A 13473-nucleotide genomic window follows, 5' to 3' on the forward strand; every position below is an offset into this window, starting at 1 on the left:
TGATAGAATCCCTATGTTGGAAAAGACCTTTGAGATCATCACGTCCAACCGTACCTGTCCACTACTAAATTATATCCCTGAGCACTTCATCTACCTGGATTTTAAACCCCTCCAGGCATGGGGACTCCACCACCTCCCTGGGCAGCCTCTGCCAGGGCCTCAGAACCAATTTGGTGAAGAAGTTTTTCTTATCTCCAATCTGAACCCGCCCTGGAGCAACTTGAGGCCATTCCCTCTCAGAATCAGAATCACACAAGGTTGGAAAGGACCCATTGGATCATCGAGTCCAACCGTTCCTAACACTCCCTAAACCATGTCCCTAAGTACTTCATCCACCCGTTCCTTAAACACCTCCAGGGAAGGCGACTCGACCACCTCCCTGGGCAGCCTGTTCCAGTACCCAATGACTCTTACTGTGAAGAATTTTTTTCTGATATCCAACCTGAACCTCCCCTGACGGAGCTTCAGGCCATTCCCTCTAGTCCTGTCCCCTGTCACTTGGGAGAAGAGGCCAGCTCCCTCCTCTCCACAACCTCCTTTCAGGTAGTTGTAGAGAGTAATAAGGTCTCCCCTCAGCCTCCTCTTCTCAAGGCTAAACAACCCCAGCTCTCTCAGCCGCTCCTCATAAGACTTGTTCTCCAGCCCCCTCACCAGCTTTGTTGCTCTTCTCTGGACACGCTCCAGAGCCTCAACATCCTTCTTGTGGTGAGGGGCCCAGAACTGAACACAGTATTCGAGGTGCGGTCTCACCAGTGCCGAGTACAGAGGGAGAATAACCTCCCTGGACCTGCTGGTGACCCCATTTCTGATACAAGCCAAGATGCCATTGGCCTTCTTGGCCACCTGGGCACACTGCTGGCTCATGTTCAGTCGGCTGTCAACCAGCACCCCCAGGTCCTTCTCTTCTGTGCAGCTCTCCAGCCATTCTTCCCCCAGTCTGTAGCGCTGCATAGGGTTGTTGTGCCCCAAGTGCAGGACCCGGCATTTGGTCTTGTTAAACCTCATCCCATTGGTCTCGGCCCAGCAGTCCAGCCTGTTCAGATCCCTTTGCAGAGCCTCCCTACCCTCCAGCAGGTCGACACTTCCTCCCAGCTTAGTGTCATCTGCAAACTTGCTGAGGGTGCACTCAATGCCTTCATCCAGGTCATTGATAAAGACATTGAACAGAGCTGGACCCAGTACTGAGCCCTGAGGAACTCCACTTGTGACTGGCCTCCAGCTGGAGTTAACTCCATTGACCACCACTCTCTGGGCCCGGCCATCCAACCAGTTTTCAACCCAGGAGAGTGTGCGCCTGTCCAGGCCCGAGGCTGACAGTTTCTGCAGCAGAATGCTGTGAGAAACTGTGTCAAAGGCTTTACTGAAGTCCAAGAAGACTACATCCACAGCCTTTCCCCCATCCAGTAGTTGAGTGATTTTGTCATAGAAGGTGATCAGGTTAGTTTGGCAAGATCTGCCTTTTGTAAACCCATGTTGACTGGGCCTGATCACCCGGTTCTCTTGCGTGTGCTTCATGATAGCACTCAAGATTACCTGTTCCATGACTTTCCCTGGCACTGAGGTGAGACTGACAGGCCTGTAGTTCCCCGGATCCTCTCGTCCTACCACCTATTGCTTGGGCGAAGAGGAACAGTAATTTCAAAGAGCCCTTCCCCAGCTCTGTTCCCTTCTCTGGACACACTCCAGCCTCTCAATGTCCTTCTTGGAGTGAGACATCCAGAACTGAACCCAGGTTTCGAGGTGCGGCCTTACCAGCACTGAGTCCAGGGGCAGAATCACCTCCCTGCTCCTGCTGGTCACGCCATTTCTGATCCAAGCCAAGATGCCATTGGCCTTCTTGGCCACCTGGGCCACTGCTGGCTCATGTTCAGCCACTGTCAACCAACACCCCCAGGTCCTCCTCTGCCAGGCAGCTTTGCAGCCACTCTTCCCCAAGCCTGGAGCTGCACGGGGTTGTTGTGTCCCAACTGCAGGACCTGGTACTTGGCCTTGTTGAATCTCATACAATTGGCCTTGGCCCATTGACGCAGCCTGTCCAGGTCCCTTTGTCCAGGTCCCTCTTCTTGGATGCCAATGGAAGACTCCTCTATCCTAAGCACCGTTGAGTCACAGCACCACGAGCTGCCCATCTGCTGAACCACAAAGCCTTTGAGAAACAATTCCTGTTGAAGAGGATCAGCCGAGGCTCCTGCCTGGCCGGCAGCACTTCCCACAGCGTTGGGAACTGGATTGGAAATGGGGAGCAATTCCAGTGAAAGACACGGATTTGCACAGATACAAAACCAAGCGTAGGTGGAACCAGAATCAAGTTCCAACCGATAAAAAAAGATAGCACTTAAATAACACTTTGCAGCTTCTCAGCACTCAATAAACATTAACTAATTAATCCTGGCAGCATTCTAATGGAAAGATTTAAGCAGAATAAGAAGCATTCATCCAAAACCATTACGTGCACCAGGGTTGGAGAAGGACTTAGATCATAGAATCATGGAATGGTTTGAGTTCAATGGGATCTCAAAGCCCATCCAGTTCCAACCCCCCTGGGCAGGAACACCTCCCGCTGGACCAGGCTGGTCTAAGCCCCATCCAACCTGGCCTTGAACACCTCCAGGGATGGGGCAGCCAAAACTCCCCATGGCAATCTAGGCCAGGACCTCCCCACTCCCAAAAGAAAACATTTCTTCCTGAGATCTCATCCCAATCTCCCCTTTTTACATACCGCTACAGGGTTTAAAGTACAGCTTCGGAAACCAGCCTTGCTAATCCAACCAGGCTGCTTAAGATCAGATTGCTTTCAGCCTATTTTAGCCATATGGAGCTTGCAGATCTAATCTGATTTGTAATCTAGATGTGACTTTAGATAAATCCTCTTAATCCTCAGATGACAAGATGAAGCAAAGACAATTTGTAAGTGAGTAAAAGCATTAACAGCAGCAGTGAACACGGTTTCTTTACTCCTGCCTGAGCTCCGTTGGTGTCTTTTTTCTTCTGAAGGTCCAGAAATGATGTCCAAAATGACATCTAAAATGATGTCCAAAATGATGTCCAAAATATTTGACTTGTCTTAGCATCACAGACAACGCTTAGATTGCAGAAAAGAGATGGTCTAATCGTGCAATCCCAAGTACAATTACAGGCAGTGGAGAGAAGCCTGGAAGAGAAGGTCTTGGGTTGCTGGTGGATGAGAAGCTCAATACGAGCCAGCAATGTGTGTTTGTAGCCCAGAAAGCCAACTGTGTCCTGGGCTGCATCCAAATCAGCGGGACCAGAAAGGCAAGGGAGAGGCTTCCATGCTCTGCTCTTGCAAGACCCAGCCTGGACTCCTGTGTCCAGCTCTGGAGTCCTCAGCACAGGAAGGACATGGAGCTGTTAGATCGAGACCAGAGAAAGCCACAAAGATGATCTGAGGGCTGGACATCTTCTGTATGAGGACAAGTTGAGAGAGGTGGAGTTGTTCAGCCTGGAGAAGAGAAGGCTCTGGGGAGACCTTAGAGCAGCTTCCAGTACTGAAAGGAGCTTCAGGAAAGTTGGGGAGGGGCTCTTGATCAGGGAGTGTAGGGATGAGACAAAGGGGAATGGTTTGAAGCTGCAAGAGGGGAAATCAAGATGAGATCTTACATAGAAAAGTTTTCCTGTGAGGGTGGTGAGGCCCTGGCCCAGGTTGCCCAGAGAAGTTGTGGATGTTCAAGGCCAGGCTGGATGGGTCTTAGAGCAACCTGGACCAGTGGGAGGTGTCCCTGCCCATGGGAGAGGGGTTGAAACTGGATGGGCTTTGAGGTCGCTTCCAACCCAAACCATTCTATGGGTCTCTCAAGTTCTGCCACTGGACCAGCAGGCAGCCTACTTCCTCACAAAGAAAAGGAAGCAGCAGGAGAACCGATATATATCCACATTTTATCCTATCCTACAAGAGACCAAAGGGGAAAAAAAAAGTACAGTTTACTGCAAATGGACCTCTTCACTCTTCATCAACACTGTTAAGAAAAGCTATTATTCCCCAAAAGGGATGCTGTTTAGACTCTGATAGATTCATTGTTCTCTGCTGTGTCTGGGACAGCATGAGCGGCTCTTCCCGCTGCTAACATGATTGAAGGGAGAACACAGCAATAAATATCTGCCCATTAGGCTGGTGAGGCTCTTTTCACTTCACTGATACTAATGGGGAAGAAATGAAACAGTTTCAAAACAGCAAGTTGCCAAAACCACATTTGGAAAGGCTGAAGAGTGAGAAGTCACAACTGACACACCGCGGTTCGTGCTCCGCCAACGCTCGCAGGAAGGGGCTGGCTGGAGAATAGCAAGTGTCTGCCTCCAAGGGACAACTTCAAAGAGCTGCATTTTCCCTCTTGTTACAGACCATCCTGTTTGGGCTTATTTTTATAGAATCATATAATGGTTTGAGTTAGAAGGGACCTTAAAAATCACCCACTTCCAACGCCCCTGCCATAGAATCATAGATTCATAGAATAGTTTGGGTTGGAAGGGACCTTAAAGATCATCTACTTCTAACCCCCTTGCTATGGGCAGGGACATCCCGCTAGATCAGGTTGCTTGAAGCGTCATCCAACCTGGCCTTGACCACTTCCAGGGACAGCCCTTATATTCCCCTCCAACCACTCCCTGGGGCTGTAGGACTAAAGCTTTCAGGATAGAGTTTGGAAGGGTATGAAATTGGGTTACAGAGAGGTCTCATTGCTCTCCTGTTTTCTAACAAATAGACAGCATAGAATCATAGAATGGTTTGAGTTAGAGGGGAACTTAAAGATGACCCAATTCCAATCCCCTGCCATGGCAGAGGGGGACACACTAATAATTCTGTGGGGTTTAGCTCGTTGTGAAAGGGGTTGAGGTCTTGCTGAACGTAATAGAACCATGGAATCATGGAATGGGTTGGGTTGGAAGGGACCTTAAAGCTCACCCTGTTCCAACCCCCTGCCATGGGCAGGGACACCTCCCACTGGATCAGGTTGCTCAAAGCCCCATCCAACCTGGCCTTGAACACCACCAGGAATGGAGCAGCCACGACTTCTCTGGGCAGCCTGGGCCAGTGCCTCATCATCCCCTTCATAAAGAATTTCTTCCTAATGTTAATCTAAATGTTCCCCCTTCCAATTTAAAGCCGTTCCCCCTCATCCTACCACTCCAAGCCCTTGGAAAAAGTCCCTCCCCAGCCTTCCTGGAGCCTCTTTCAGTATCGGAAGCTGCTCTAAGGTCTCCCTGGAGCCTTCTCTTCTCCAGGCTGAACAACCCCAAAACTCTCAGCCTGTCCTGATAGCAGAGGTGCTCCAGCCCTTGGGTCACGCGTGTGTCCTAACAAGCATGTACAGGAAAAAATGCAGTCAAAGGGAAAGACAGATTTTCAGAAATAAATCCAGGGACCAGTGTTGGACTAGGTGAGAGCCTGAAGGAGACTGAGGGGAGACCCCATCATGGTCTGGAGCTTCCTCAGAAAGGGAGGAGGAGGAGAAGGCACTGGTCTCTGAGATCCCTTTCAACCGTGCATTCTGTGATTCTGTTATCTCTTCTCTCTGGCAACAAATGACAGGATCCAACGGAATGGCAGGAAGATGGGCCAGGGGAGGGTTAGGTTGCACATTAGGAGAAGATTCTTCACCCGGAGGGTGGTGGAACACTGTTGCAGCTCCCCAGGGAAGCAGTCATGGCCCCAAGCCTGACAATATTCCAGAAGCATTTGGACAACACCCTCAGACACATGGTGTGAATGCTGGGGTTGTCCTGTGCAGGGACAGGAGTTGGACTCGAAGATCCTTGTGGGTCCCTTCCAACCCAGGACACTCTATGATTCTATGACCTCCCGAGTCCCCTCCAGCCTCAATTAGCCTACAAACTAGAGAAGGCAAAGAGGAAGATCTGGATGGATCAAAAAACACAAACACCTGTGTCTTGGAGCTACAATGATTTTGGTCAGCAGAAGATCCATGGCTCAAGGTGTTTAGTCTTGGCTTTATGAAACTGGGATCAACCTCCTGCCTCCATCACAGCCTTCTCTTCAGCAGTTCAAGCTCGGATCTTTTTACAGCACCACCACCCCATGAAACATTCAAGGTCAGGTTGGTTGGGATTCTGAGCAAGATGATTTGGTTAAAGATGTCCCCGTTCCTGCAGGGGGGTGGACTGGATGGCCTGTAAAGGTCCCTTCCAACCCAAACCATTCTATCCCTTCCCATCCCAGGCGTGCGCTCCAGAGCAGACGGAATACAAGTCAAAATAAGAAGCATTTTGGGAGTGGGGGAAGGGAGCTTTAGGTTTTATTAAGATCAGCTCGCTGAACCAGCTGTGCCAGTGCAAGCCAGCAAGGAGGTGGGAACACATGGCCGGGAGAAGAGGAGACAGAGCCATGGCAGAGCTGGCTTAGATCAGCTCACGCTGCCATGGCATCGCGCTTTCCCTTGCGGAATTCTGGGCACAGAACAAATTTGTACCAGTTCACACATACAGTTCAGGGAATGATCAATCAAATAGATTCCGACTTGATTGCGGGTGCATGTTTAAGGACAGAGTCATCTCTGTATGACAGGTTGAGAGAGGTAGGGTTGTTCAGCCTGGAGAAGAGAAGGCTCCAGGGAGACCTTGGAGCAGCTTCCAGTACCTGAAGGGGCTCCAGAAAAGCTGAGGAGGGACTCTTGATTGGGGAGTGCAGGGATAGGATGAGGGGGAACAGTTTTAAGCTGAAAGAGGGGAGTTTGAGATGAGATCTTAGGCAGAAATGTTTTCCTGTGAGGGTGGGGAGGCGCTGGCCCAGGTTGCCCAGAGAAGCCATGGCTGCTCCATCCCTGGAGGTGTTCAAGGCCAGGTTGGATGGGGCTTGGAGCAGCCTGATCCAGTGGGAGGTGTCCCTGCCCATGGCAGGGGGTTAGAACTGGGTAGGCTTCAAGGTCCCTTCCAACCTAAACCATTCTATCATTCTATGAGCTGCATTCAGACCTTTTCTTTACCCTTTTCAAAGAGACTGCAGTATTGTGAGTGAACATCCAAGTCCCACAGCTTTGGTGGCATCTACCCATGGTTTACTCGCCTCTCCCTGTGGTTTGGTTTAATTACTGCAGCAAAGCGTAGATGAACACCACAAGAAGAGCACGTTGCAATTCCACCTCACGTCCCTGCTGGGAGAGTGACTTTATCCTCCACTCAGGGAGGTTGAAACTGGATGGGCTTTGAGGTCCTTTCCAACTCAACCCATTCCATGATCCTTTAACAGCTTCCTACATACAAGGGCTGCGTTGAGTTAATTCTAAACATTTTTAAACCTCTTTGAGGCACAACAAAACCACAAACCTCACAGAGAAAAAGCATCAAGAGCCCTCCTTCAACACACACCAATCACCCTCAGCCTCTTCCGTGGCTCTTTACCTCTCTCTGCTGGCAGGACCATAAGGAGAAACCGGGGTGCCCGTTTGACATCAGGATGGAGAGGACAGAGGGAAGGAAGAAGAGGACAAAGAACCTTCATCATCGTATTTCTTCAACTTCTTGGTTAGATACTAAGTTTTTAGGCCAGAGTGGCATGAATCTATCAACAAGGCAAATCAAGGCTCCGATCCTAAGTTGCTCATCAGCCTAATATCGCTCCAAATATTGAGCAGCAGCAGCCAAGCCGCTCAATATTTGGAGCGATATTAGGCTGATGAGCAACTGATACTAGACTGATAGCTTCACAGCAGCTTTTTCTATCCTAATTTCAAAGGTAAAAATGATTCAGCACACACCAGAAAGGACACGTTTTGCTGGGCATGCCAGCAGCGTAGCTCAAGCATGAATAACTACAGGGAATCCTACAAAGAAAATCAAAGTCCAAGGCACTCTCTGGGGGGGGTAAGCTGAAAGAGAAGAGCAGCCTGAAGCTCATCCTGAAACCTCAGCCCTTCCAAGGCAGATCTTGGGTGCCCGAATGGTGTTTTATGCATCAGCCTTTATAAGGGCGCATTTCTGCAGCGCTGAGCATAAAAAAATCACACTAAAAAAGCAGCTGTGGAGGAAAACCGAGAGTGACTGAAATCTCTCCGCGTCTGAGAACTGCCGAGTGCTGCTTGTCTTAACTTTTACCACTGCTGACATGCCAGCGTCAATCTGTTCTTCCAATCTGTGCTGGTCTGTTGGACAGGTTGGGAAAGGGACTCACGCACACAGAGGACACAGATGCAGTCCTCAGAATTAGGGAAAGAAACCTGAGGATAAAGGACAAAAGCAACATCATTCCAAACTGTGGTTGGTAGAACCTTTTGGTTTGAGGTTGAACCTCAGCACCAACACTCCTGAGCTAGAGAACACGTCTGCTCTTAAGCCTTATTTATTGGTCTGATGTTCTACCAGCCTTATATTTGAAGGAGAAAGCATTGTCTCAAACGGCAGAGCATCCCCTCACCTGGCAGAGAAGGACCTGGGGGTGTTGGTTGACAGAAGCTCAACATGAGCCAGCAGTGGCCCAGGTGGCCAAGAAGGTCAATGGCATCTTGGCTTGGATCAACCATGGGTTGGTCAGCAGGAGCAGGGAAGGGATTGTGCCCCTGGACTCAGCCCTAGTGGGGCCACACCTCAAATCTTTGGTTCAGTTTTGGGCCCCTCACTCCAAGAAAGCCATTGAGGGGCTGGAGCGCATCCAGAGAAGGGAATGGAGCTGAGGAAGGGGCTGGAGAACAAGGATTGTGAGAGCTGGCTGAGGGACCTGGGGTTGTTTAGTCTGAAGAAAAGAAGGCTGAGAGGAGACCTCATCACTGTCTACAACTGCCTGAAAGGAGGTTGTAAAGAGGTGGATGCTGGTCTCTTCTCCCTGGTAGCCAGTGACAGGACCAGGGGAAATGGCCTCAAGAGGCACCAGGGGAGGTTTAGGTTGGACATTAGGAGGAATTTCTTTAATTAATACCAGGTACTTTTCCTAAGCAGGGCAAACAAAGGCAAAGAGGAGTAAAAAGGCTTGAGAATTTTAATATTTTAAATGTTGGGGGTTTTTTTTCCCAAATATTCTGGCACCAAGAGCTGACAGGATTATAGAACCACAGAATGCCCTGACTTGGAAGGGACCTACAAGGATCATCGAGTCTAACTCCTGTCCCTGCATAGGACACCCCAACACTCACACCACGAGTCTGAGGGCGTTGTCCAAATGCTTCTGGAATATTGTCAGGCTTGGGGCAGTGACTCCCTGGGGAGCTGTTCCAGTGCTCCACCATCCTCTGGGTGAAGAGCCTTCTCCTAATGTGCAACCTAACCCTCCCCTGGCACATCTTCCTGCCATTCCCTTGAGTCCTGTCACTGTTCACCAGAGAGAAGAGATCAGTGCCTTCTCCTCCTCTTCCCCTTGTGAGGAAGCTCCCACGGGGAGGTCTCCTCTCAGTCTCCTCCAGACTGAACAGACCAAGTAAATTCAGCCACTCCTCATATAGCTTCCTCTAAACCCGTCACCAACTTTGTGGTCTCCTCTGGACACTCTCCAGGATCTTTAGATCCTTTTTACTCTGTGGTGCCCAAAACCGCACTCGAGGTGGGGCCATACCAGTGCGGAGCACAGCGGAACAATCCCCTCCCTCCAAGCACACTCTCATTCCTGTTAAAACACTTAACCCAAATGACCAAAAGACCAGAAATGAACCTCAAATGGTTGCATCACCAAGAATGTATTTTCATTTTGAGAAAAACTTGGAAATCATGAAAGCTCGTCACTGAGGGAGCTAATTACAGTGCGGGGATTTCTACCACACCGAAATGGGTTTGGTTGGTGGGGTTTAATAAGAGGAATTTGAAACAGCCAACTTCGTATCTAATAAAAAGCAAATTGTCCTATCTAGAGTCATAGAATCATGGAATGGTTTGTGTTGGAAGAGACCTCAAAGCCCATCCAGTTCCAACTCCCCTGCCATGGGCAGGGACACCTCCCACTGGATCAGGCTGCTCAAGGTCCCATCCAATCTGGCCTTGAACACCTCCAGGGATGAGGTAGCCGTGACTTCCCTGGGCAAACTGGGCCAGGGCCTCCCCACCCTCCCAGGAAAAGAGTTCTTCCTAAGATCTCATCCCAATCTCCCCTCTTTCACGTCTCATACTCATCCAGTAGCTCTTCCTCTTGCTCTTGAACTGGAAAGATTGCACCGCTCAGGAAAAGGACCATTAACTCAAGCTGGTAAAAACCTATTTCTCAGGTGTCATTAGCAAAAAGGACAAATTGATCTCGTAACTCGATAGCTGCCAGACTGCTGATAGCTTTTTATTGAGGGAAACTAGAGGGTTTATTCCTACATTATAAATAATGTTTGAAAAACATGGTTTTTTATCATAACTACAGCAATTATTTATGCAGCAAAACGGAGATGGAATAGCTGCTCGGTGAATATTTTATTCAGTGGTACGTACTTGAGCAAGAAGTTCTTTAAGCAAGAACTTGAGCAAAAAGGGCTTTAAGGTCCCTTCCAACCCAACTCATTCCATGATTCTTATGGAAGTGGAAGAGATGTAGGTGTTGGCAGCGTTGGTGTCCATGAATCGTCTTTATTTTGGGAACTGGCTAAGAGATGGTCATGAGGAACTGGAGCAAAGTACATTTATGCCTCTACAGAGTTTTTTTCTTTAGATGATTACGGCTCTTCGGGTTTTTTTACTTTAGATAGGCCTTAATTGTTCCATTTCATCTCATTTTGAAAAATCTGCTCTGAAAATGCAGAAGAGAAAGACTTGTTCCACAAGAGCCCTGTCAAGAAGAGAAGTGTGGAGGAGATACTTGACGTTACATAGCTTTAGGCTCTTATATTTTCCATTTTTCATGTGGTGAAACCATTTCAGCAAGCCATATAGATTGTGCTGAGCTGCTGGGATGCTTTCAGCTCCTGCCTGCCATCCTTCACGAGAGCCACGGATTTCTGAATGAGGAGGGGGGGAGGAAAGGGAATTTGAACACTGTCAAACATTCTGCACCATAAAAGTGGATCAGGCAAGAGATTAGCGAAACAACTCTGTCAAAACAACTTGTCTTCTTGATCTCGAAGCTGATATTTGAAAGGGGTGTTGGGTTGTTCAGAAAGCTCATGCATTAAAACTCTGCGCAAACTCCTATTTTTGAAGGCTTCTAAGGTGATTATGGTTTTAATTCTGATTACGAAGCCCATTCAGGCATCTCTCGATACACGTGCTGTACGCAATCCATACCCAAAGAGCCCGTCGCAAAGATAGCGATTGCATCTCTAAGGGGCTCTGGCAACCAAACCTGAATCAGCTCTTAAAGGATATAAAGCTGAGTGCTTCTCGCTCAAGCATCACATGAAGCTCTACCCAGTGTCCTTGCTGAAGAACAAGAGCACGCTGGGCTCTCACAGATCAAATCCCGCTACCAAGTCAGACGAGCCAAGCTACCACTCAGTACACACACATTGCCAGCAGTAAATGCAAGGAGATCAGATCTGGTCACAGTCCAAAAAGGGTTAAAAAACCCCAGATCAGTAAAAAATCAAATTACTTCGCATCTGCTGGGCTTCTGCCAGCATGTGGCAACTCCACCCAGAGGTGTGTGTGACACTCAAGTTATCAGCTAAGTAAACCATAAAATCATAGAATGGTCTGGGTTGGAAGGGACCGTGAAGGTCATCAGTCCAACGCCCCTGCAGTGAGCAGGGACATCTTCAACTGGATTAGGCTGCCCAAAGCCCGATCCAACCTGGCCTCAGACACCTCCAGGGAAGAGGCAGCCGCCTCTCTAGAACTGTGATCAAAGTAGAACATGTCAAGACTTTACTAGAAAAAATATTACATTTGACACTGCTATAGAATCATAGAATCGCTTGATTGGAAAAGATCTTTGAGATCATTGCGTTCAACCATACCTGTCAATGACTAAACCATGTCCTTGAGCACCTCATTTGCTCACCTGTTAAATCCCTTCAGAGATAGAGACTCCACCACCTCCCTGGGCAGCCTCTGCCAGGGCCTCAGAACCTTTTCCGTGAAGAAATTTTTCCTGATGTCCAATCTGAACCTGCCCCATTGCAACTTGAGGCCATTCCCTCTCACCCTGTCACTTGGGAGAAGAGACCAACACCCACCTACGCTAAGATTTCCATAACTAAGTCACTTTTGGCATCTTTTTCTCTCTCCTCCTCCACCTTATACCTTTATTTCACACTTAAATCCCTCCAACTTGCATAACAAAGCCCACCTCTTTCGTATCTTGTCATGACTGAGGGAAACAAGAAATGTGATACTTTTGTTTGCTCTCTCTCCGTGCAATTGTGAATGAACTTTGAGTTTAGACTGGGCTCGTCACCGCTCAAACCCAAAATGTAGGTCAAAAGTCTGCGTGGTTTGCCACAGCGAATGACTTGCATTTTATCTCCCTGAAGGCAGATGGGAACTGAGTCATCTGCTGCTTCATCGTTCTTTGCTTTTTGCCTTCCCTCAACCCCGGTTTCTTTTTTCTTCACATCAGATTCAGGTTGAAAGAAGGCAGGGACACCAAAAGATCAGGAGAGCAATGACATTGCACAGTCGTACACACCACGCTCACACTACAGATCACTACACATCATGTTGAAGCCCAGAAGGCCAACCGTTTCCTGGGCTGCATCCAAAGCAGCGTGGCCAGCAGGGAGGGAGGGGATTCTGCCCCTCTGTTCCTCTCTTGTGAGACCTCATCTGGAGTATTGTGTCCAGTTTGGAATTCTCAACATAAGAAGGAGAACAGGTTCTTGGAACGGGTCCAGAGAGGCTACAAAGATGATGCAAGGGCTGGAGCACCTCCCATATGAGGACAGGCTGAGAGAGTCGGGGTTGTTCAACCTGAAGAAGAGAAGGCTCCGAGGAGACCTCAGAGGGACCTTTCAGTACCTGAAAGGGGTTACAAGAAAGCTGGAGAGGGGCTGTTGACAAAGGCTTGTGGTGATAGAACGAGGAGCAATGGGCATAAACCGGACAGGGGCAGATTTAGACTAGACATAAGGAGGAAATTCTTCACAATGTGGGTGGTGAGGCCCTGGCCCAGGCTTCCCAGGGAAGCTGTGGCTGCCCCATCCCTGGAGGTGTTCAAGGCCAGGTTGGATGGGGCCTCGGGCAGCCTGATCCGGTGGGATGTTCCTGCCCATGGCAGTGGGGTTGGAACTGGATGAGCTTTGAGGTCCCTTCCAACCCAAACCGTTCTATAATTCTATGACTTCCCATTCCCCTTTCCCTGTGGATGGGGGCAAAGGGAATTGGGACACAGCTGCTCAGTTTTAGCTGCCACAATTGGCTGAGTCGGTGCTAAACCGTGATGCTCTGCAAGTCAGAAACCACAAACTTTCTACCTATTCTAAATAAAAGATTTGTACGTTTGTATTGCAAGCCCCTGGCTAGCACTTCTGCTCAGCCACATTTCTGATGTGGGACCCTCAAAACAACCCAAATTCACTATAAGACACCGGCAGCTGAGCTTCAAGGGACCAGAAGCAACACTGCAGAAGTAGGCAATGAACTGAAGGACGTCTATATGGGATTTCA

The 13473-nt window shown here is 48.9% G+C and overlaps 1 protein-coding gene across 3 annotated transcripts in view; it reads right to left on the reverse strand.

Annotated features, from left to right (window-relative positions):
* Positions 1-13473, reverse strand: part of SFXN5 (sideroflexin 5) — a 123724-nt gene that overhangs the window by 88092 nt on the left and 22159 nt on the right. The gene's annotated exons all lie outside the window — the stretch shown is intronic.

This window comes from Cuculus canorus, chromosome 4 (assembly GCF_017976375.1).
Source record: "Cuculus canorus isolate bCucCan1 chromosome 4, bCucCan1.pri, whole genome shotgun sequence".
NCBI lineage: Eukaryota > Metazoa > Chordata > Aves > Cuculiformes > Cuculidae > Cuculus > Cuculus canorus.